Here is a 24,308-nt window from a genome sequence, read left to right on the forward strand (position 1 = left end):
GAAGACCCAAATTAATAAAATTAGATTTGAAGAGTGGAGAATTATAACAGATACCACTGAAATACAGAAAATCATTAGGGACTATCTTGAAAATCTAGTTCCTAATAAATTGAAAAATTTAGAAGAAATGGATAATTTCTAGACACACACAAATCTACCAACATTGAACTAAGAGGATATAGAAAACTTAAACAAAGAGTAAGCACTGTGATTGAAATAGTAATAAAAAACCTCCCAACAAAGAGGAGCCCAGGACCTGATGACTTTACAGCTGAATTCTGCCAGATAATTAAGAAAGAATTAACACTAGTACTTCTCAAATTATTATATGAAATAGAAAGGGAATACACCCAAACTCATTCTATAAAGCTAGTATCACCCTGATACCCAAAATAAATACAGACACCATAAGAAAATTACAAACCAAACTTGATGAATAAAGTTGAAAAAAAACTCCTTAACAAAATACTTGCAAATAAAATTCAAAAGTATGTAAGAACGATTACACACCAAGTTAGTTTCATCCGTTGAATAAAAGGATGGTAAAATATTTGCAAATTAATACACATGATATACAATATAAATAGAATCAAGAACAATATGCACAAGATAATTTCAACAGATAAAGGAAAAGCCTTGGACAAAACTCAATGCTATGGTATTTGCAGGTAAATGGATGAAGTTTGAGAATATCATGCTAAGCAAGTAAGCCAATCTCAAAAAACCAAAGGCCGAATGTCCTTTCTGATAAGTGGATGGTGATCCATAAGTGGAGGACAGGCATGGAAAAATGGAGGAACTTTGCTTGAGCAAAGGTGAGGGAGGGATGGGGAAGGCACATGGGGACAGGAAAGACAGTAGAATGAGATGGACATTATTACCCTAGGTACATGTATGACTGCACATATGGTGAGACGCTATATCACGTACAATCAGAGAAATGAAAGTTGTGCTGCAATTGTGTACAATGAATCAAAATGCATTCTGCTGTCATATATACCTAATTAAAATTAATTAATTAAAAAATTCAATGCCCCTTCATGATAAAAAAATTTTTTGAAAAAACTATGGATAGAGGAAATTTACCTCAATATCATAAAGGCTATCTATGACAAACACAAAAGTCAACATCTTATTTGATAGGGAAAAACTGAATACAGTTCTGGAGTGGTAGACAGTGTTAAGGCATTATATCCACAATAACACTGGACATAAATGGTGTCAACTCTCCAATTAAAAGATGCAGATTGGCAGGATGGATTACAAAAAAAGATCTAACTATATGCTCTTTGCAAGAGACTCATAAGCAGACATCCACAGGCTGAGGGTAAAAGATGAAAAAAATGTTTCATGCAAATGGAGCACAAAAATAAGCATAAATAGATACTCTTATATCTGACAAAGGAGATTTCAAGCAAAACTCAATCAGAAGACACAAAGAAATTCACTATAAACAGGTAACGGGCACAATCCAACAAGAAGATATAACAATGGTAAATATTTATGTGCCAGATATTGGTGTGCCTAATTACATAAAACAGATACTTCTTTATTTTACGTTCTTGGTAGACCCCAATACAATAATCCTGGCTGATTTCAACACACCTCTCACACCAATAGACAAGTCATATGGACATAAAATCAATAAAGACACTTCTGACCTAGATAACACTATGAATCAAATGGACCCAAAAGACATTTATAGAATATTTCATACAAAAAGAGTTAAATTCACTTTCCTCTCAGCATCATAGAACATTTTCCAAAACAAATTATATTCTAGGTCACAAGGTAAGTCTTAGCAAAAAAAAAATTATACTCCAATGTATCTTATCAGATCATAATAGAATAAAAGTAGAAATCAACAGCAAGAAAAAGTATATAAAGCACATGTATATTGAACAATATTGTTTTAAATGGAGAGTGGATCATAGAAGAGAGAGAAATTTTGAAATTCCTACAATTAATTGAATAATAATAGTAGTACAATTTATCCAAATCTGGGAGAATATGAAGGTAGTTCTAAGAGGAAAATTTATAGCATTAGGTTTCTGTATTTTTAAAAAACAGAAAGATACCAATAAACAGTCTAATGCTGCTTCTCAAGGTCCCCCAAAAGCAGGAACCAACTAATTTGAAAACCAGTAGAAAGCAGGAAATAACTAATATTAGAGAAAAAAAAGTGAAATTGATAAGTTAAAAAATACAAAGGACCAATGAAACAAAGAGTGGTTTCTTTGAAAAGATCAACAAGAGTGATAAAACCTTACCCAAACAGACCAAAGGAAAGAGAAAGAACACACAAATAGACAAAATTAGAGATGAAAAAAGAGATATCACCACAAACATTATTAAAATCCACAAAATCATAAGGGACTATTTTGAAAATTATATTCTAATAAATTAGGAAATCTAGAAGATATGGACAAATTTCTAGATACTTATGACATACCCAAATTGAAAAAAAATTAATAGCAAGCAACGATTGTAGTAATAAAAGGTCTTCCAGCAAAGAAAAACCCAGGACCAGATGGATTCTCAGTTGAGTCCTACCAGAATTTTAAAGACTAATGCCAATTCTCAAATTATTCCATACAATAGAAAGGGAGAGAACACTCCAAAACTCATTCCATGAAGTCAGTATCACCCTGATACCTAACCCAGATAATGACACAGCAAAGAAGAAAAAAAAAAAAAAAAACTACAGATCAATTTCCATGATGAATATAGCTACAAAAGACCTCTATTATGAAAACTACAGAGATTTCATAATAGAAATAGAAATCTTCTATTTTCAAAATAGAAATAGAAGATAACACTAGAAGATGGAAGTATTTCCCATGTTCATGGATAAACAGAACTAATAATGTTCAAATGGCCATATTACCAAAAGTGAACTACAGATTCAATACAAATAACCATTAAAATACCAATGATATTCTTCACAGAACTAGAAAAAAAATCCTGAAATTCATATGGAAGAACAAAAGACCCAATATAGTCAAAGCTATTATAAGTAAAAAGAGTAATGCCGTAAGTATCACAATACCTGATTTCAAATTATACTACAGAGATATAGTAACAAAAACAACATGGTATTGCCATAAAAACAGACATATAGATCAATGAAATAAAATAGAAGACACAGAGACAAAACCACACAGATACAGACATTGGATTTGACAAAGTTTCCAAAAACATATACTGGAGCAAAGATAGCCTTTTTAAGAAATGTTGCTAGGGAAATTGTTATATCCATATGTAGAAAAATCAAACTAGGTCCTTATCTCTTACCTTGCCTGAAAGTCAACTCAAAATGGATCAAAAACCCAGGAATAACAACAGAATCAGAGGATTAATATTAAAAATACATAACAAACTTAAAAAGAAACTGGGAAAAACCAAAAAAAAAACCACTTAATAAATGAATAAATGAACTGAACACATACTTCTCAAAATAAGTACAAGTGGTCATTAAATATATGAAAAAAATATTGAATGTCTTCAGCCTTCCAGAAAATGTAGTTCAAAACCACGCTGAGATTTCATCTCACTTCAATTAGAAAGGCAGATATGTCAAGAGCTTTGTAATGTTGTGAACAACCAATAAAAAATAATTAATTAATTAATTAATTAATGAAAAAAAAAAGAATGCAAATAATGATAAACATTAGTGAGGAAGAAGGGAAAAGGAACTCTTACACTGCTGGTGGTATGCAAGTTAGTACAGCCACTATGGAAATTGACATGAAGGATGCTCAAAAGACTAGAAAGAGAGCCACTATATGATCTAGCTACACCTCAGTATCTACCCTAAATAACTAAAATCAACATTCTGTAGAGATAGATACATACCCATTTTTACAGCAATGCAATTCACAATATCCAAGTTATAGAAACAGCCTAGATGTTCATCAACAGATGAATGAATAAAGAATATGTGGTGTACATATACACAATGGAGTTTTAGTCAATCGTAAAAAAAAAAAAAATGTATTTTGTCATTTGCTGAAAAAGGGATGGAAATAGAGAATGCCATGTTAAGCAAAATAAGCCAGACTCAGAAAATAAAGGGTCACATGTTTTCTCTGATATGTAGAAGTTAGGGAAAAAAAAAGGAACTCATGAATACAGAAGGGAGAACCATGGATTAGAGGAGAGGGGCAAGAAGGATGAAGGCCAGGTACTGGGAAATGAAATTGATTAAAGCACGTTAGACATGTACAAATATGCCACACTGAAACCCATTATTCTGTATAATTATTATGAACCCATAAACTTTTTTTTTAAAAAGTAATAAAGGGAATGACAATAAGATAAAAATATGGCCTTAAAGACTGAGAGTTTTCTGTCTGACCTCGATCAAGGAAATGGAATACCAATGTAAAAACAATGATGAACTGATTAATTCAGTAAGGACTCTCCACAAAGAAGTGCCATACTGCCAACCTCTTGATTTTGACTTTGTAAGACTTAATCAGAATGATCTGAGCCAGTGTGGTAGACTTCTGACATACAGAAAGATGATAAAATAAATTAGTATTATTTTAAGCTGCTAAGTCTGATGTACCATACTGTCACAGAAAAAGTAAACTAATACATCCTTTTCCCTACAGGTCATCCAAGTAAATGGGCAGATGTGCCTTTGGTGGAAGGAACATGAGAATATTATATCATTCTATGGAATTACAGGATGTTTGCTCCTATGGACTGAGTTTCCATTTGAAGCACTGGGTTGTGGATCTGAAAAAAATGAGCAATCAGAAACTGAGCAAAGGACTGTAGATTTTTATTGAGCTGACCATCCTTAGTCTACTTCTCTTTATTTTTGCAGCTTTTGGATTATTAGTGTTAAGTAGCATGTTTGTTGGTTACCAAACTATTTTTCTCCAAAAGACACCATGCATTGCTAAACATGTCTGTAATTTATGGAGGGACAAGTCCCCATGGCTGTACCTCTGATACTTCTAATAATTAAGGTAACTGCAGCCTCCTAGTTTCTGATGCTCCTTTCTGCCTTCCTTTACTGCAGGACACCAACAAACCTACAGAAGTTAACAAGCCCATGTCTGTAACCATACTTCCTGTTTTCAGCCTTATAAAGGAAAATGACCCCGGAACTTCTTAGTGATATTGGAACCTCTCTCATCAGTGTTCCTGATGGCCATAGGGATAGACTGTCCTCTGAACCATCCTGTGGGACTAATCATTGCAGGTCTTCTTTTCTCACATAACTAATCCAGCAACTCATTTCCACAGCATCTTAATATTTTCACTTTACTTGGTGTTGACCATAACTTTTCTTAAGGGCAACCTTACCAGTGAATTTTCCCCTTCCCCTAGGGCTCTTGTCAGGGTGAGACATGTAAGAGTGATCCCAATTATGATTTTATTAAATTTATTCAATCTGTTATTTCAGTCTTCTTGGTCAAGTACCTACACAGTAGGCAAGAAGTACATAAGGGCAACTTCTTACGGGGGCGTTGTGTATCACAAAAGTACTAGCTCTCAGATAAAAAGAAGGGTTTGAAGAAGTCACCAAAAAAGTTAGGAAGACTGGTCTCCCATGTTAATGGTTTGGAAGAGTATTCCAAAAGTGACCATATGACCCAAGGTGATCTACAGATTCAATGCAATTCCTATCAAAATCCAAATGACATTCTTCACAGAAGTAGAAAAATCAATTCTAAAATCCATATGGAATTTCAAAAGAACTTGGGTGGTCAAAGTAATCTTGAACAAAAAGAACAAAACTGGAGGCATCACCCTACCTGACCTCAAAATAGACTGTAAAGCTATGGCTTCGCATTATGGTACTGGCATAAAAATAAATATATCAATATATCAATGGACCAGAATAGATAAAACAGAAATAAAATCATGCTCTTACAGCTAACTAATTTTTGTCAAGGGTGTCAAGAACATACCATAGGAAAAAAAACAGCCTCTTCAATAAATGATACGAGAAAACAAGATACTGATATACAGGACAAAGCTAGAACCTTCTCTCATCACATAAAAATTAAATTCAAATGTATTAAAGGCTTAAACAAAGACCCTCAAATGATACAACAACCAGAGTAAAACGTTAAGGAAATGCTCTAAGACATTGGTTTGGGCAAGATCTTTTTTTTTTTTTTCAATATAACCTCAAAAACACAGGCATCAAAAACAAAAACGATAATACAGTAATCTAAATGATAATATATTAAACTAAAAATCTTCTGCACAGCAGAGGCAACAACAGAGTAAGGAGAAAATTTACATATGATGGGAATATTTGCAAACTATGAATTTGACAAGGGATTAATATTAATATCCTGAATACATAAGAAACTCAAACAACTCAATAGCAAAATAAAAATAAACAAATAATCTGACTTAAAAATTGGCAAAAGAACTGAATAGACATTCCCAAAAGAAGACATCAGTTTGGTCAATTTCATTCCACACGTTTTTTTATACCACAGTGAATTCCACCTTTATGTATATCTATAAAGCACCAATGTAAAAAAGTTAATAAATCAATAGAAGGGAAACTGATAGAACAAAGGAAAGGGAGCAGGGGCAAGGGGAAGAAGAGGGAAAGGGGAAGTTCTGGGGATTAAAATGGAGCAAATTATGTTACTTGAATGTATTAATATGTAAAATGAACTCCACTGTTAGGTATGCTATTATATGTTAGGTATCACTTTATATGTATGTTAGGTATGATATAAGGCACTCAAAAAACCAGAAGACAAAAATGTCTAAGAAGTACATGGAAAAATATTCACCATCACTAATCATCAGGGAAATTCAAATCACAACCACAATGTGGTACCAAGCACAGTATACCAGCAATGCATTTTCATGTTCTTCATAATTATTTTTCCTCCTAAATATGGTTTCCATTTTCTCTTTATTTGTATGTCCAATAAATTCTACTGGACATTGAGCATTACAATTTTTCCTTTTTCTTCTTTTTTTCAGAAATAGGGATTCAGGGGTGATTTACTACTGAGCTATACATCTAGCTGTTTTTACTTTTTATTTTGAGACAGGATTACTAAATTTCCCAGGCTGACAACTCTCGATGCAGTCTTCTATATTACTGAGATTACAGGAATGTATCTCTGTGCCCAGCCATGAATTTTACATATTTGAGTACTATATTTTATTTTATTCCTATAAAGAGTATTGAATTCCTGTGACAAGTATTTTGATTTCTTTTTCTATGTAGCCCATAATCTGAAATTCTTTGTCCCACAAAATCTAGCTAACTCAATTTTCCAAAATTGCACTCTATCTTCTCAGTTTAGGAGATTATTAGACCATTGTTCTAGATTAGGGTTCTCCCTTCTTGCAACATTCTAGGAATTACTTCAAATTATAGAACCCAGGCAGTGGTAGGGTTCATTTCACTTGTTTGCCTTTTCTTAGTCCTGTGCATCCTGTTGGCCAATGCTCCTAATATTTTGTCTAGTTTTTTATTTGTTCCTTATAGTTATATGTGACAGTAGAATCCATTTTGGTAAAATTATACATGCATGGAATATACCTTATTCTAATAGGGCCCTAGTCTTATGGATGCACACAATGGTGAAATTCAACGTGGTGTATCATATATGTACATAGGAAAGTTACGTCAGATTTTTTCCACCGTCTTTCCTATTCCTCCTCCCCCTTCCTTCCTTCTTTTACCCTTTGTTTATGTAGTCTTTAATTGCTAATAGCAGAAGATTAATTCTCTACCATCTTACTCCCTCGATGCCAGTATCAGATGTCTGAGTTTCTTATAATTTAAAAAACAAAACTAGCACTATACTTTTCTCTTATACAATATATGATCAATTTTATAATTCACATTATTTTTTCTGGTGTTTTTCCTAATACAGAAACCACTTAGGCATGGTGACACCTGCTTGGAATCCTGCTACTCGGGAGACTGAGGTAGGAGGATCAGAAGTTCAAGACCAACCTCAGCAACATAACAAGACCATGTCTCAAATTAAAAAAAGAAAAGAAAAGAAAAGAACCACAGAAATAGTTCAGTGTTAAAGGGCCCTGGGGTTCATTCCACAAGAAAAAGAAAAGAACCTCCTCCTCCTCTGACCCTTGCCTGTCCTCTCACTTTCTGTGTTTTTTTTTTTTTTTTTTTTGCCTCTCATAGGTTGAGATTTCAGGGCACAGATTTTAGGAATGTTCATCTGAGGAAGGAAAGTCTCAAAAGTGAGGTTGGATAAAATATAGAACACAGTAAAATCACAGTTAAATTAAAAATCTGTTCATTGAATCGTATCTCTAGATTTTCTAAACATTTTCCGTAGTCCTCAGCTAGTAAAATTGTAATGCACACATAAAGAAACATGAAAGAGTTAAACTGACAAACCACAGTGAAACAGAAAATGTATAGGATTTAACCTTAACTACTGAAAGCAGTGCAGAAATTGATAACATCACACAGGAAGTAAACATCATGTAAAGATCTTTGAAAAATGCAGGGAAAGATTCCTGATAGTATCTGTGTTAGAGGTATGTTGTTTCCTAGCAAAAGCTGTGGGCTTTTAAAATCTCTATCACTGTAATAACACAGAGTAAGTCATTTACAAGTTTATACAGTAGGCACACTTGCAGAATTCTAAGAGAGTAAAACCATTAACAACTACAAGGGTAGTATGTGTAAAAGCAAGTAAAAACAGAAATAACTCCGTTGAGACTAAATTCTTTAGGGTTAGGAAATGCTTTATTCACTGGTTCATGTTTTAAATGTTATACACAGATTAGAAACCAAAGAAATACTGATAAATTTCACTGACAATTTGGAAAGTTTTTGAATTAAGCAAAGTTTCATACCTAGATAAAGTATATGAAAAATTGATAGAAGTTAAGTGATGGACTTTAAATATCCATCCACAGGGAAGAAATAAATCAGAACCAATACCCAGCATTAGCTTATCACAGTGACTGGTGTCCACCTACCCCCACCCCCAGTAGATAAAAGAAATTGCCATGAAATTTCATTAAGAAAATATTGTTTTTCTAGAATTTAAAAATAAGTAAAATGGTTTCTTTCCCTACTGCAAACAGTGTTGGAAAATCTGAATAATATAACTGATGAACAGAATGTTTCCTATAAGGGGGAAATTTTGCAAAATATCAAACTAGAAAATATCAGCATGTCAAAAAATAAGTTAACACTTGAGTTATGCCAATTTCCCTCTTAAATATTTGTCATTTTTAAGAAGTATCAAATATTAAATTGGGAAAAGGACACAGAGGAAGACAAAACCATTAGGAGTATTATTCATGGATTAGGTTGGGGAGAAATGAATAACCCATTCGACATTTGTCCGCTGAGCGACACTAAAGACCTGAGTACACCCATCTATCCCCACAATGATATTTCTCCCTCTCTCTCTCTGTCTCTTTCTCCAAAGGGCTTATACAACAGTCCTCTGAAATCTGAGCTAATAAAAATGGGGAAAACTGTAATAAAATGTATTTGTTAGTGGCATTTAATACTTCTATAATGACATTAATTTGCTGAGGATTTTTTTTGTTTATCGACATTATTACCACTTGTGAATAAATTAATATCTTTGAAATCTTGTTTTTACTATTATTGAATTACTCAGGAACAAATATTTTTCTCATTATATTTTATTTAAAAATACAGTTATTATCAAGATAACTATTTTTCTTAACAATAACTTCTATGTTCCAATGAAAACAATAATAGAATCTAAATAAAATGATTTAATGGCTATTTCCTCTGACCTATGTAAGTTAGTCTGCTCAATCTTCTTCTAAGCATTATGTATTTGTATAAATATATATATATATATATATATATATATATATATATATATACACCCCAATTAATGGATATGACTTCTAAAAAAGAAAAATAAAGTCTATGAATTTAATTTGAACGACTAAAACTAAATGAAGCTAGTCTAAATGTTCTGTGTTGGAAATGAATATTTTCATGATGGCTGAATAGAGGCATCTAGCACCCACCTGGCTCCTTCATAAAGATTATGAACAATGGAGGTATAGCTGCATTTTGAGGTGAGCGATTGTAGAAGAACAGGGGAAATCAAGAGGAGAAAAGAGAAACCTTTTAAGATTCAGAGACCTGGTGTAACAACATAGTAAGAAAAACATGTTGTCCAAGCACCTGCCACCGTATCTCCACTGCTGCAGGGATACGAGTGAAAGAAAGTCCCAGAAAACTCTATCAGCAGAGATTCTGGCCATCCTAGTACAAAGTTTTACAATGTCATAGTCTCACTAAATAAGTAACCTGAAATCTTCACAGTAGCTTTGTTCTGGAAAAGGATTTCACATCATCCCCGTGTGAAACTCCAAGGTTGGGCATCCAGGATCCATCTTGAGAAGGAGAATACTGTCTGAATTTGGGCTGGTCTATCTAGGGCTCAGAAACCTCTGCATATTTCCATCCCTAAGACTCCACAGACATTCCACTGCATGGGCTCAGAAGAAAGCTACCTCACCAAAGAAACCGGGCTCAGAAGGATGACTGACTCAGACCTACTGAGTGGCTTGCTCTGTTAAGGGTGGGTGCTGTGACAAGGCTCTTCCCTTGATGACTGGGAGATTGAGGAGCCCGCTTTCTGAGACCAAAGGTGTGACAAGTCATATGTGGACTCATGCAGGTGCTAGGACTTCCTGACATGGTTCCTGCCACCCTTTCTCACCATGGGCACACTGGCACCTGTAACTCCTAGGGCAGGGGAATAACTGTTGTTTCACTGATACCCCCCCCCAACACACAGGGCTGTGATGAGGTGGTTTTGAGCAATATCGAAGTTCCAGTTGTCATCACACCCCCAGACTGCACAACCTAATGACCCCCCCTAAAAAAAAACCTGACAGGTGCTTGCAGAGTTTCACTCTTCCTTTCTCCCACAAGCACTTTAGCTGAAGAGTGGCAGGGAGACAAGTCCCATCATCACTCTGTCCTTTGGTAGGCACAACCAAGGTAGGCATCAAAAGGAATGTTTCCCAGCTCCAGCCATTTTCAATTTCTGCTTTTCCCCTGGTGGGCAATATGGCTGAGCCAGGCAAAGGAAAGCACGACCCAAGCACTCAGAGCTACAGGGAGTCTGAAGTCCACTCCTGGACAGGCACACCTGCAGTAGCAGCAGAGAGAAATGACAAATCCTGCTGCTGCTGCACCTACTTGGTTCCCACTTCTGGCTGCCACACCTTGTTTAATCAAGTACTTGCTGACAGGTTTAGATGTGATCACCTCAGAGAGGTGCCATGGTTCTTGCCAATGCCTCTCCCATGAAGCATCAAAGCCTGCACCACTATATTGTCAGAGGAAAATACTTGAGTCCCTTTATCAGCACTGGTGCAGAGTATGCTATAGACCTTACAAGTAGCAGAGCCAAAATCAAGAGTGACCAAAGAAACTACCATCACCCGACAGAGGACACCACTCTTATTGTAGAAGTAGCCACAAAGTATGCACCTAGACACTCTCTACTATCTACGATACAATTGCCTGAACTGATTAGAATGTCCCCACTCTTGAGTGATCCAGAGAATCCATGGGTCTCTCTCACAGTGCATACTCATGGACCAAACTCACTAATCACAAGAACCAAAGAAGCTACAGTGGACTACACTATGTGCACAGCTAGAAATAAAGCCAACATTGCCGAGGATAAAGCAATATCCCAAACACAGGAGAAAGCCACTTACTAATAAAGCTATGCCAACAAAAAGTGGTAGTGATATTCAATCCAGCAAATGTGCAAATCTCAAGTAGGAACACACACACAAAAAAAGATGAAAAATAAGGTAATAGGACATCTCCCAAAGATTGTAACTCTAGTACCAGATTCCAAAGAAAATAAATGGATAAAATATCTGATAAACAATTTAATAGAATTATTTCTTCAAAGTTCAGTAGGATCTAAGAGAATATAATTAGTGAAATGAAATGAGAAAGATGATGCAAGACTGAAAAATTGAGCAAAAAGACTTTTGAAAAAGCTAAATAAAAGCTCATGGGAATGAGCTCAGTGAGTCAAAGAAAAAATCAGCTAAAAGCTTCAACATCAGACTGAATCAAGTAGAAGAAAGAATATCTGAACTTGAAGATGGTTTGTTGAAATATCCCATTTGAAAGAAAGAAAGAGGGAGGAAAGAACAGAACATATAATATCTTTGGTAAAGACCAAATGTCTCCATTTTTAAATTTTCTGGAGGAGGAGATAAAGGTTAAGAACATAGAAAACTGATTCAAGAAAATAATAGCAGAAAAATTTCCTAATCTTGGAAAAGACATGAGTGTCCTTATAAAAAGGTTAATGAAACCCAAGTAGACAAATGACTAGAAAAGTTCTTCATCACAGCTTACTATAGTCAAGCTATCAAAACTACAGGACAAAGAAAGAATTTTTAAATCTATGAGAGAAAAATCAAAGTCCCACTTAAGGATGACCCTATTAGACTAGCAGAAAATTTCTCAGCAGGAAACCCTACAGAGCAGTAGGAAATACAATAATATATTTCAAGTCCTGGAGAAAGTCACTGACAACTACACCCAGAAACACTATCCTTTAGAAATAAATAAGAAATAAGGACCTTGTAATGTAAGTAAAAACTGAGGAAATTCATGAGCAGCATACCAGCCTTACAAAAGATGCTTAACAGAGTCCTATATCTAGGGATGAAAGATAAAATCATGAAAGCATTTGAATATATAAGGCCCACTAGAAAAGTAGGTACATAAAGCAGAAATAGAAAAGAATCAAATATTACCAATGTCATTAATCATAAAGACATAAAGATGAATGAAAGAAGAAAAAAGAGAATATTTTTAAACAACTAAAAATCAACAAAATAACAGGCATAAGTCCATGTCTTTCAATGATAATCTTAAATATAAATGAATTACATTCTCCAGTTCAAACATACAGACTGAATAAATGGATAACACGATTCAACAATATGTTGCCTAAAAGAAAATCACTTTATCCCCTGGTGGGCAATATGGCTGAGCCAGGTAAAGAATAGCATGACCCAAGCACTCAGAGCTACAGGGAGCCTGAGGTCCACTTCTGGGCAGGCACACCTGCAGTAGCAGCAGAGAAACATGACAATTCCTGCTGCCGCTTTTAAGGGTAAATCCAGTACACACACACACACACACACACACGCACAGTAAAATGATTTATACTTCAAGAAAACAAACCTGAAAGTGATCAGGAGTAGCTATACTTATACCTATTAAAATATATTTTGAGATAAAAATTGTAAGAAGTAACAAGAAAGGTTTTTGATAACCAAAATATCAATCTATCATGAAGATAGTAGTATATATGACATCTAATTTCAGAGCTCAGTATAATATAGGCTATATGTGATGACTGCACAGCCAGAATCCTACCGAATGGGGAAAAAAGGAAAGCATTTCTTCTAAGATGTCGAACAAGATGAGAATGCCCATTCTTACTATTTTTATTCAACAGAAGAAATTTTAGCCAAATAAATAGAAAGAAAAAAAATGGCATATGAATAGGAACAAAGAAAGCCAAATTATTTCTATTTGGAGATGATGTGATTCTATACATAGGAAAACCTGAAGACTCCACCAAAAAACTAATAGACTGATTTTAAAATTCAGCAAAGTAGCAGGATACAAAGTCAAAAACCGGTAGCTTTGCTATACTCCAATAATGAATTTGTTGATATAGAAGCAATGAGAGTAATCCCATTCACAATAATACAAAAAAATAAATAAATAAAACAAAATACCTAGGAATAATTTATGTAGGGTAGTGAGACCTCTACCATAAAAAAATTACAAAATGCTGAATAAATAAATTGATAAATAAACTAAAAATAGGAAGACTTCCCATGTTCATAGACAGGCAGAATTAATATTGTTCTAAGATCCATAGTACTCAAAATGATCTTCAGAGTCAATACAATCCTGATAAAAATACCATGACATTCTTCACAGAATTGAAAAAAAATCCAAAATTCAAATGGAAGCACAGAAGATTCTGAATAATGAAAAACATCTTGATCAAAAATTAACAAAGCTGGAGGCATCACAGTACCAGATTTCAATACATACTACAAAGACATAGTGAGTAAAACATATCAGAGATAATATTTGGCCTTTGATTTTTAGGATTGGCTTATTTCAGTTAGCATCATATTCTCCAGCTCCATCCATTTACCTGCAAATGCCATAATTTCATTCTTCTTTAAGGCTGAGTAATATTTCATCATGTATATATACCACATTTTCTTTATCCATTTATCTGTTGTATAGTTATAAATATAGACACAAATCAACCCAGAAACAAACACCTACATTTACAGAAAACTGATTCTCAATAAATTTGCCAAAAAGGATAGACTCCTCAAAAACTCATACTGGGAATCCTGGATATCCATGTACATAAAATTGAAACTTACACTCCATCTCTTACTCTGAACACAAATCAACTCAGAATGGATCACAGACTTTAATGTTAGATCTCAAACTCTTAACATTACAAGAGGAAAGCAAGGGAAACACATTGAGATACTGGGACAGGGTGAGAAATAGGGTTTAATTTCATTTTGCTACATATGGATTTCCAGTTTTCCCAGCACCATTTCTAAGGAACTCAACAGACACTTCACAGAAGAAGAAATACAATCCATCAACAAATATATGAAAAAATGTTCAACATCTCTAGCAATTAGAGAACTGTAAATCAAAACTGCTCTAAGATTTCATCTCACTCTAGTCCAAATGGCAATTATCAAGAATACAAGCAACAATAAGTGTTAGCAAAGATGTGGGGAGAAAGCACACTCATATATTCTGGTAGGATTGCAAATTGGTGCAGCCAATCTGGAAAGCAGCATGGAGATTCCTCAGAAATAGTATAATGGAACCACCATTTGACCCAGCCATCCTGCTCTTTGGTTTATATCCAAAGGATTTAAAATCAGTATACTACAATGACACAGACACATCAATGTTTATAGCAGCTCAATACACAATAGCTAAAATATAGAACCAACCTAAGTGTCCTTCAACAGATGAATGGATAAAGAAAATGTGGTATATATACACAATGGAATATTACTCAGCCATAAAGAAGAATGAAATTATGTTATTTTCAGGTAAATGGATAGAACTGGAGAATATCATTCTAAGTGAAATAAGACAAACCCCAAAAATCAAGGACCAAATGTTTTCTCTGATAAGCAATGCTTATCCATAATGGCTGAAGGAGGAGTAGGGAAGAATGGAGGAACTTTGGATTGGGCAGAAGGGAGTGTGGGAAAGGGAAGGGGTGTGGTGAGGGCAAGGGGTGTGGTGAGGGGAAGGATGGCGGAATGAGACAGACATTATTATCCTATATACATATATGATAGCACAACAGGTGTGACTGCATCATGTACAAACAGAAGAATTAGAAGTTGTGCTCCATTTGTGTACAATGCGTCAAAATGCATTTTACTGTCATGTATAATTAATTAGAATAAATAATAATAATAATAATAATAATAAATTTAAAAGATACTGGTACAGGTGATGAGTTTCTGGATAGGACTCCTAAAACACAAGTCACAAAAACAGAAAATGGGATTATGCCGTATTAAAAAGTCTCTCCACTGCAAAAGAAACAATCAACATAGTCAAGAGACAATCTTTGCCATCTGTTCATCTGACAGAGGGTTGGTATTCAGAATACATAAGAAACTCAAAAAATCTTAACAATAAAAAAACAAATAATCCAAATTTTAAATGGGCAAATGATCTGAATAGACACTTCTCAAAGAAATGCAAATGGCTAACAAATGTTTGGGAAAAATTCAGTATCATTAGACATTAGGAAATGCAAATCAAAACCATGATAAAATGCCATCTCACCCTAGTCAGAATGACTATTATAAAAAAAAAAAACAATGCTGGCAAGGTTATTCTGTTGAGTCATTTTACTTATTCTGTTGATACATATTTGTTATGGTTTTTTCCTTCAAGTTGTAGCCTAGAAAGTATAAGTCTGCTATGAAGAAGAAAAAAAAAGGCTGGCAAGTATGTGAAGGAAAAGAACTCTTATACACTGTTAGTGGTCCGTGAATTAATGCAGAAATTATGGAGAGATGTATGAAAGTTCTTAGAATCTAAATATAAAACTGTAGAATTACCAAAGGGTATAGCTATCCTACTTCTGCATATAGATCTGAAGGAAATGAAATAAAGCATACAAAAGGGATATCTTCATACACATATTTACTGGGACACTACTCACAATACATAAGATTGGAATGAAATGGAGAAAACACACACACACAATGGAGTATTATTTAGTCAGCAGTATGAATGGAACTGAAGGACATTAAGTGAAATAATCTAGACACAGAAAGTAACACATTCATTTTCTCTCTCTCTCTCTCGAAAGAAAACTAAGAGAAAAAAAGAATTTAGCTAAAAATAAAATAGTGAATGCTAAGGGTTGGGAAGGCAGGAAAGGTTTCAGGGAGAAAGTTGGATAAAGGGTGTTTGGATATGACTAGTGATTAGTGCACACTGTATGCATGTATGGAGATATCACATCGAAAACCATTAATAGTTACAATAGTCTGTTAGTGAAAATAAAATGAAAATTTTATTAAAAAGTAAATGAACACGAAACTTGACATTCAAAGCCAAACATCCAAAGTACCTGAGCAGTACATGCAGAAGTTAGTACAAAATTACTTTTCACTAGTTTTCACTTGTTTTAAAGTGAGCGTTTTTTTTTTTGTTTTGTTTTGTTTTTTAGTATAACTATAGTCAATTTGAGGAAAATAATAGGCAATTACAAAAAAGAGAATATAGCAAGGGACCAAAGTCTACCATTATATTTTAATTATTTTATTTTATTTTATTTTTATTTTTAGGTGTACATAACAGTAGAGTGTACTTTCACATATTGTACATACATGGAGTACAACTTATTCAAATTAGGATCCTATTCTTGTGGTGGTACATGATGTGGAGTTTCAGTGCTTGTATATTCATATATAAACATAGGAAAGTTATGTCAGATTCATTCCACTGTCTTTCCTATTCACATCCTTCCTCCTTTCCCTTCATTCTCTTTTATGTAATAAACTTCTATTCTCCCTACCCCCTCCCTTATCGTGTGTTATCATATCAGAGAGAACATTTGGATTTTGGTTTTGGGGGATTGGATTATTTCACTTAGCATGAGAGTCTCCAGTTCCATCCATTTACTGGCAAATGCGATAATTTCATTCTTCTTAGTGGCTGAGTAATAGTCTATTGTATATATATATATATATACATTTGCCTATCCATTGATCTGTTGAAGGGCACCTAGGTCATGAACTGAGCTGCTATAAACATTAATGTGATCATGTCACTGTAATATACTGATTTTTAAGTCCTTTGAGTACATACTGTAGAGTGGAATAACTAGGTCAAATGATGGTTCCATTTCAAGGTTTAATCCACACTGCTTTCCAGAGGGGTTGTATCAATTTGCAGTCCCACCAGCAATGTGTCAGTGAGACTTTTTCCCCACATCCTCACCAACATTTATTGTTACTTATATTCTTGAAAATTGCCATTCTGATTGGAGTGAGATGGAATTTCAGTGTAGTTTTAATTTGCATTTCTTTTTTTTTTAAGAGAGAGAGAGAGAGAATCTTTTTTGTAGAAGGACACCACACAATGCCTTTGTTTTTATGTGGTGCTGAGAATCGAACCCAGGTTGTGCCCATGCTAGGCGAGCGCTCTACCGCTGAGCCACAATCCCAGCCCAAATTTGCATTTCTTTAATTGCTAGACATGTTGAATCTTTTTCCATGATTTGTTGACTGATCATATTTCTTCTTCCATGAATTGCCTGTTCAGTTCCTTTGCCTATTTATTGATTGGGTTATTTGTTTTGTGGGGTAAGTGTTCTGAGTTCTTTCTCTATCCTGAAGATTAATGCTATATCCAAGGTGCAGGTGACAGAGATTTCCTCCTATTCTCTCTTCATGCTCTTGGTTGTTTCCTTTGCTGTGAAGCAGCTTTAGTGTGATACCATCCCATTTATTGATTCTTTCTTTTACTTCTTGCACCTTAGGAGTCTTGTTAAGGAAGTCACTTCCTAAGATGACAAGAAGGAGAGTTGGACCTACATTTTCTTCTAGCAGGCGCAGACTCTCTGTAGACTTTAATTAATTAATGAAAGTCAAAGAAACATCACAAGTGTGTACCACTACAAAATTAAAATTCAGAGGTCTTAATCAAACAAGAGTAATATACCAGAATACCTTTGTTTTAGTCAGATTTTTTTGCTGCTGTGACCAAAAGACCTAAAAAAAAAAAGTAATCAGAGGAGGAAAAGTTGATTTTAGAGCTCACAGTTTCAGAGGTCTCAGTCCACAGACAGCTGGCTCCATTTTTGGGGGCCTAAGGTGAGCCAAAACATTATGGTATAGGTGTGTGATGCAGAGTGTGGTTCAGCCCATCACACCAGGAAGCAGAAAAGGAGTTTCAGTGGTTGTGTATTCATATATAAACCACCCACAAAATATAAACAACAAAGGAACACCCCCATCGACCCACTTCCTCCAGCCACACCCAGCCTGCCTATGGTTACCACCCAGTAAATCCCTACCCAGTGATTAACTCACTGGTTAGGTGAAGATTCCCCTAAACCAATCATTTTACCTCAAAACCTTTTTTTTATCATTTTCTTTGATTTCACTTTAACATGTTGTTGTTTATTCAGAAGACGGCATTAACTCTTTTAGCTTCAAAAGAGGGACCTAGCATGAGCCTGTGGTACACATCTACCTCATGTCCTTGTTCTCTCTCTTCCTTCTATACAGAGAGAGATGATTCATTTTCCCTGTGTGTTCCTGACTCTCACTTCTGAATGCCCAGACTTCAATGTTGAGTCCTAGTTTCTAGTTCCTTTTTGGCTTCATTCCTCTTCTGAATCAGAAGAGTTTTGATGGCAAAGGCAACAGTGGAAAACTTGCTGGCCATGACACAGATGGGGGCCAGGCCCCACCAGCCTTGGGGTCACCCAGCAGCAAGGAACTGTCAGGTTCCCCCAGGAACACCCTTGAATGAGTGGGTTGATATCACAGAATCTGTACCAATGAACAAGTTTCTACAAGCCCAGGATGGGGAGGTCACTAACTCTGCACCCAGAACCATGAGTCTGTGTCCAGCACGATCATTCCGTGGGAGTCTAGCTGGATAGGCTCTGTTGTACAGAGAGGTTTTTTTGGTTTTGTTTCATTTTTGCTTTTGTTTGTTGTACCAGGGATTGAACCCAGGGGCACTTAACCACTGAGCCACATCGACAGCCTTCTTTATTTCTTATTTTGAGACAGGGTCTCAAAGGTTGCTTATAGCCTCACTAAGTTGTTGAGACTGTCTTCCAATCTGCAATCCTCCTACTTCAGCCTCCAGAGTTGCTGGGATTACAGGAAGATACCTCCATGCTCAGCCTTTCTTCACTTTTTTATTTACTATGGATTCATTTAAAGTTGCAATATCCATTCACATATGTGCGGCCCAAGTACTTATGTCACACTAGGAATTTCTGCTTAAGAAAGTATCATATTATTGAGCTACTGTAGAAGTATTATTGTGAAAATCTATTTCCTAGAAAACTTTGATGTACTGTAACTTGTATTAAGATGTCAGATAATTGTTAGAGTAACCCATGCCACATTTTATAATTACATATCAGAAATCATAATTGTTTTTTTGAGCCATTGAATGGTGATTATAGCAGAAGATGACAGATTGTTCATTAAGTCCATTTCGCTTCTTTCCTGATATCCAAATATATGTCCCAGTCTCCTTTGCAGTTAGGTGTGGTCATGTGACCCTACTCTGGCCATGAAAATTGAATGGCCAAAAAATCTCCTGCATAATTTTCTGCCCCTCAATCCTACCATCATAGTCTATATGCAAATGCTTAGGATAATCTTGGAAGCTATACATTAAAAATGATAAAACTTTCCTGAAATTTCTCCATACATTTCCTGTATAACTGCCTTCTACATCTCTCATTATCCTTCCCCATCAATACAATTTCAGAGAAGTTAAAAATAAATGATGTGCTTTTCAACCACTGAGATATCAGGGCTTATATACTATAGCAACGAACGTTAGTTACTACAATGGCAGAAATTTAAAGAACCATTTTTATTGATTGTCATCTGTGTCTTCTCTACTTACATTGTTGTTATGTGGGTGACAAATTCATTGTTTCTGAGTTACACTAACAGAATTTTCAATAAAACTTACCTCTTACAGGAGATGGTAAAGGGATTAATGCAATGTTTCTATAAATCTTTTAAGGATCCTTGGGACAATAGCTTCATCTAAAGCAAAATAATAATAGTAATTTTATTATATACTATAATTTTAATAAATAAAACTGCAAAGTATGAATGCATATAGCAGTCTCTAGAAACAATTGTTTCTGTGAAGTAAACACAGTGAATGTGTCACAATAATTTCACAGAACAAATTAAGATAGCACTTGGTACAATCGATCCATCTTTTTCTCTTTTATTCTCATAGTTATGAAGCTAAAATGCATAGAAAATGATAATGATTATCTATGGTAACAAATAAATCTTATCTTATTTTTTAATCCAACCAGTTTTACTTATAAAAGCAGCAGAAACTTTTGACTCTCATTTAGCTTCTCTCCACTAAAAGTAGATAATTTCCTGTTCTGACCTTGTCTCCTAAGTTAAAAAAAAAAAAAAAGTTTTCCTTTATAAGAATATACTTTCCAAGGGTCAATGGATTCTCATGTTCAGGATTTCCATTTTCATTGTAATGCAATAGCCACCATCATGAGACATGTATCATCATAAAGTCTATCTTCCGAACAGCTACAAAGAGCACAGGACATATTGTTTATACAACCAAAGCACTTTGCTGCTTTTAGGCCTCTGTTCCTGGGGTCCCTCCATTTGTAAAGCATTTATTCCTTTCTGTGAATCAATAGGTTCCTCATATCACAAGGAGCACTCCTTTGCTCTTTAAAACCAGTCGTCAGTTGGATTTCACTTCTCTTTCTGTGCTGTCTGGAGAGCTTCCAATCACTCCTTGGCCTGTCTTCCTGCTAAGGTAACTATAAGAACTATAGGGAAATACCTGATAAGGAATGTGTGAACACAGGTCTACATGAGTAACATCCAGGTCAGGACCAATTGCCACGTATGTTGTGCCAGTATTAGCCTTGAGGGGGCACCATACACATAGGTTATAATGTAGATGGGTTGGAAGTACAAGATTCCATGTAGCTTTGGGGCCCAATACTATAATCTTTACTTCTTTGACATTCTGAGTTTCTGTGTTTTCAATCACTCCATGAATATAATTGGAATCTCTTTTTTTTTTAATTTTCTGACAACTTAAAATATTACACTCCTTAAAATATTTCTATTAATCTACTCTTTGACTATAATTCCTGTTCTGTTTTTCTAGTGTTTTCATTCCTTTATTCTTATTAAGTATGTTCTTAAGTCTGTTAAGACTTTTATCCTCTTGTCCTCCTCATTTCTACTTCTACTAGCCGCTTTCTGGCCTCAGTCTAAAGTCCTTATTCTATCACTCCCCGAAACATTGTCACAGCTGCACCCCACCAACTCTTTCACTCTGTTTTTATATCAAAGACTTTCATAGCTCACTAAACATGGATCAAGTCTCTCCTGTGTGACTCTTCATTTTGGTCCAATCCCTTTCTACATGCATTCTACTGAATGCCTAATAAAAACCAGGCACAAATCAGTGACTTTTGTTGTGTCCAAGTGAATGCCCACAAGGAAAATAATCACAGGATATTCATTATTATCACCAAAGAGAGGAACTCAAGTGAGCTATCAATTCATTAAAGATGATAATCTCAGTTAAGGAAAATCCAGAAGTTGGGTGAAATGCATATGTATGGACTCTTGCCTCCTCTGAGCTCTTGGTGAATTCAGAAATCTTTTGCTCATTCATGGAGAAACCCTTTCCTTATTTCCCACAGAATAACTGTAACCCCATCCACCCTTCTCCAAATTAACCCCTGCTAGGTTCCCCTAGACATCATTACTTCTTAGTTCACAGAGAAAATCCCTCAATTTATGACTCTCAACCCAATAAACTAAACTACTTTTGCACCATAATGCTTTAATTTGTTTTCATATAAAGCCTTGTTGCTTCTCATATTTAAGAGTAAACTCTCCACTCATGCTTTGTTCTCAACCTCTCCTATGTCCTTTAGAAACTTTGCTTCATTAACAGTCATCCCATTTCGTTACACTACAATCTATCTTTCTCTATTAGCTTCTTTCTCTCTGAATAAAATTCTAACCAAATGATACTACTCTCTAAAAGAAAAAAAAATACTAAATCTTTTGTCTTGCTCTAATTTAGCCTATCCACCTTTCATCCTTTATCAACCTTTTGTTTAAAAAAAGAGTCTGCTCCTGCCTCAGCCTTCCAAGTCACTGAAATTTCAGGCATGTGCCACTGCACCCAGCCCTTTCTCTATTAGTTCATTATAATTGTACATAATACTAAAGTTTATTTTAACATGATTATATAAGCATGAAATATAATTTTCTCTAATTCAGTCCCCAGTATTTTCCATTTTCACCTCTTCCTCTCTTTCCCTATTCCCTTTCCTCACTATGCTGATATTTCTTCTATTTATGATTTTTTTTAAATTAGTGCCTTGTGGATATACATAAATGTGAGACTCACTGTGGTATATTCATAAATGCACATAGGAAAGTTTGGTCACATTAATTGCACCATTCTTCCCTTTTCCTGTCCCTCCTCTCTCCCCCTTTCTCTACTCCACTGATTCTCTTCTGTTTTCATGGAATTCCCCCGCCCTTTTCATTTCTTTCTTTTTTCTCCTTTATTTTGGTCTAGCTCCCACATATGATAGAAAACATATGGCAGATTCAATACTACCAAAATAGCCATACTACCCAAAGCAGATTCAATGTAACCCCATTGAAATACCAATGATATTCTTCACAAAACAACAGCAAAAAAGTACTGGAATTCATTTGGAAAAATAAGAGATCCAGAAAAGCTAAAGAAATCATGAATAAGAAGGGTGATGCTACAGGAATCAGAATACAAGACCTCAACTACAGAGCTATCATAATGAAAACAGCATAGTATTGGCACCAAAGCAGACATGAAAACCAGGGAAATCAAAGACACAGAGACAAACCCACATACATACAGTCTTCTGATACTAAATAAAGGGACCCAAAGTACATGTTGGAGAAAAGACAGCCTTTTTAACAAATGGTGCTGAGAAAACTGGAAAGCCATATGTAGAGGAACAAAACTTGATCCCTATTACTTACCCTGCCCAAAAGTCGAATCAAGGCAGATCAAAGGCCTAGGAATTAGATCACAAACTCTGCATCCGCTGAAAGAAAATGTAGGTCAACATTCCAACATATTGTCACAGGCATCTACTTCCGTAATAAGTCTTTTAAAGCACAAGAAATAATACCAAGAATCAATAAATGGGATACCATCTAATTAAAAAGCTTCTGCACAGCAAAGGGAACAATTAAGAGTGTGAAGAGAGAGCCTACAGAATGGGAGATCTTTGACACCTGCTCCTCAGAGAATTAATATCCAGAATAAAGACCTCAAAAACCTTAACACACACACACACACACACACACACACACACAGAGGGAGTCAATAACCCAATTAATAAACAGGAAAAAGAATTAATTCTCAAAAGAAGAAATATAAATAGTCAATAAATATATGAAAAACTGTTCAACATCTCTAGCAATCAGGGAAATGTATCTCACTTCAATCAGGTGGCAATCACCAAAAATACAAATAATAATAAATGTCGGCAAGGATTTTGGGGGAAAGGTACATACATCGTTAGTAGTATATTGTTAATAGAATAATATGAAGTAGTAATAAACTTCATATTAGCTCAACCACTCTGGAAAGCAGTATGGAGATTCCTCAAAACAGTAGGAATGGAATCACCATATGACCCAGCTATTCCCCTCCTCAATCTATATCCAAAAGATCTAAAATCAGCATTCTATAGGGAGGCAGTTACATTAATGTTCCAATTAATTCACAACAGCAGAGCTATGGAATCAGCGTAGGTGCCCACCAACAGATGAATGGGTAAAGACAATGCGGTATATATACACAATGGAGTTTTATGGAGTTTGCTGGTAAGTGGATGGAACTGGAGAACATCATACCAAGTGAAATAAGCCAGGCCCAGAAAGTCAAAGGTTGAAAGTTT

Source organism: Urocitellus parryii, chromosome 10 (genome assembly GCF_045843805.1).
Source record: "Urocitellus parryii isolate mUroPar1 chromosome 10, mUroPar1.hap1, whole genome shotgun sequence".
Taxonomy (NCBI): Eukaryota; Metazoa; Chordata; class Mammalia; order Rodentia; family Sciuridae; genus Urocitellus; species Urocitellus parryii.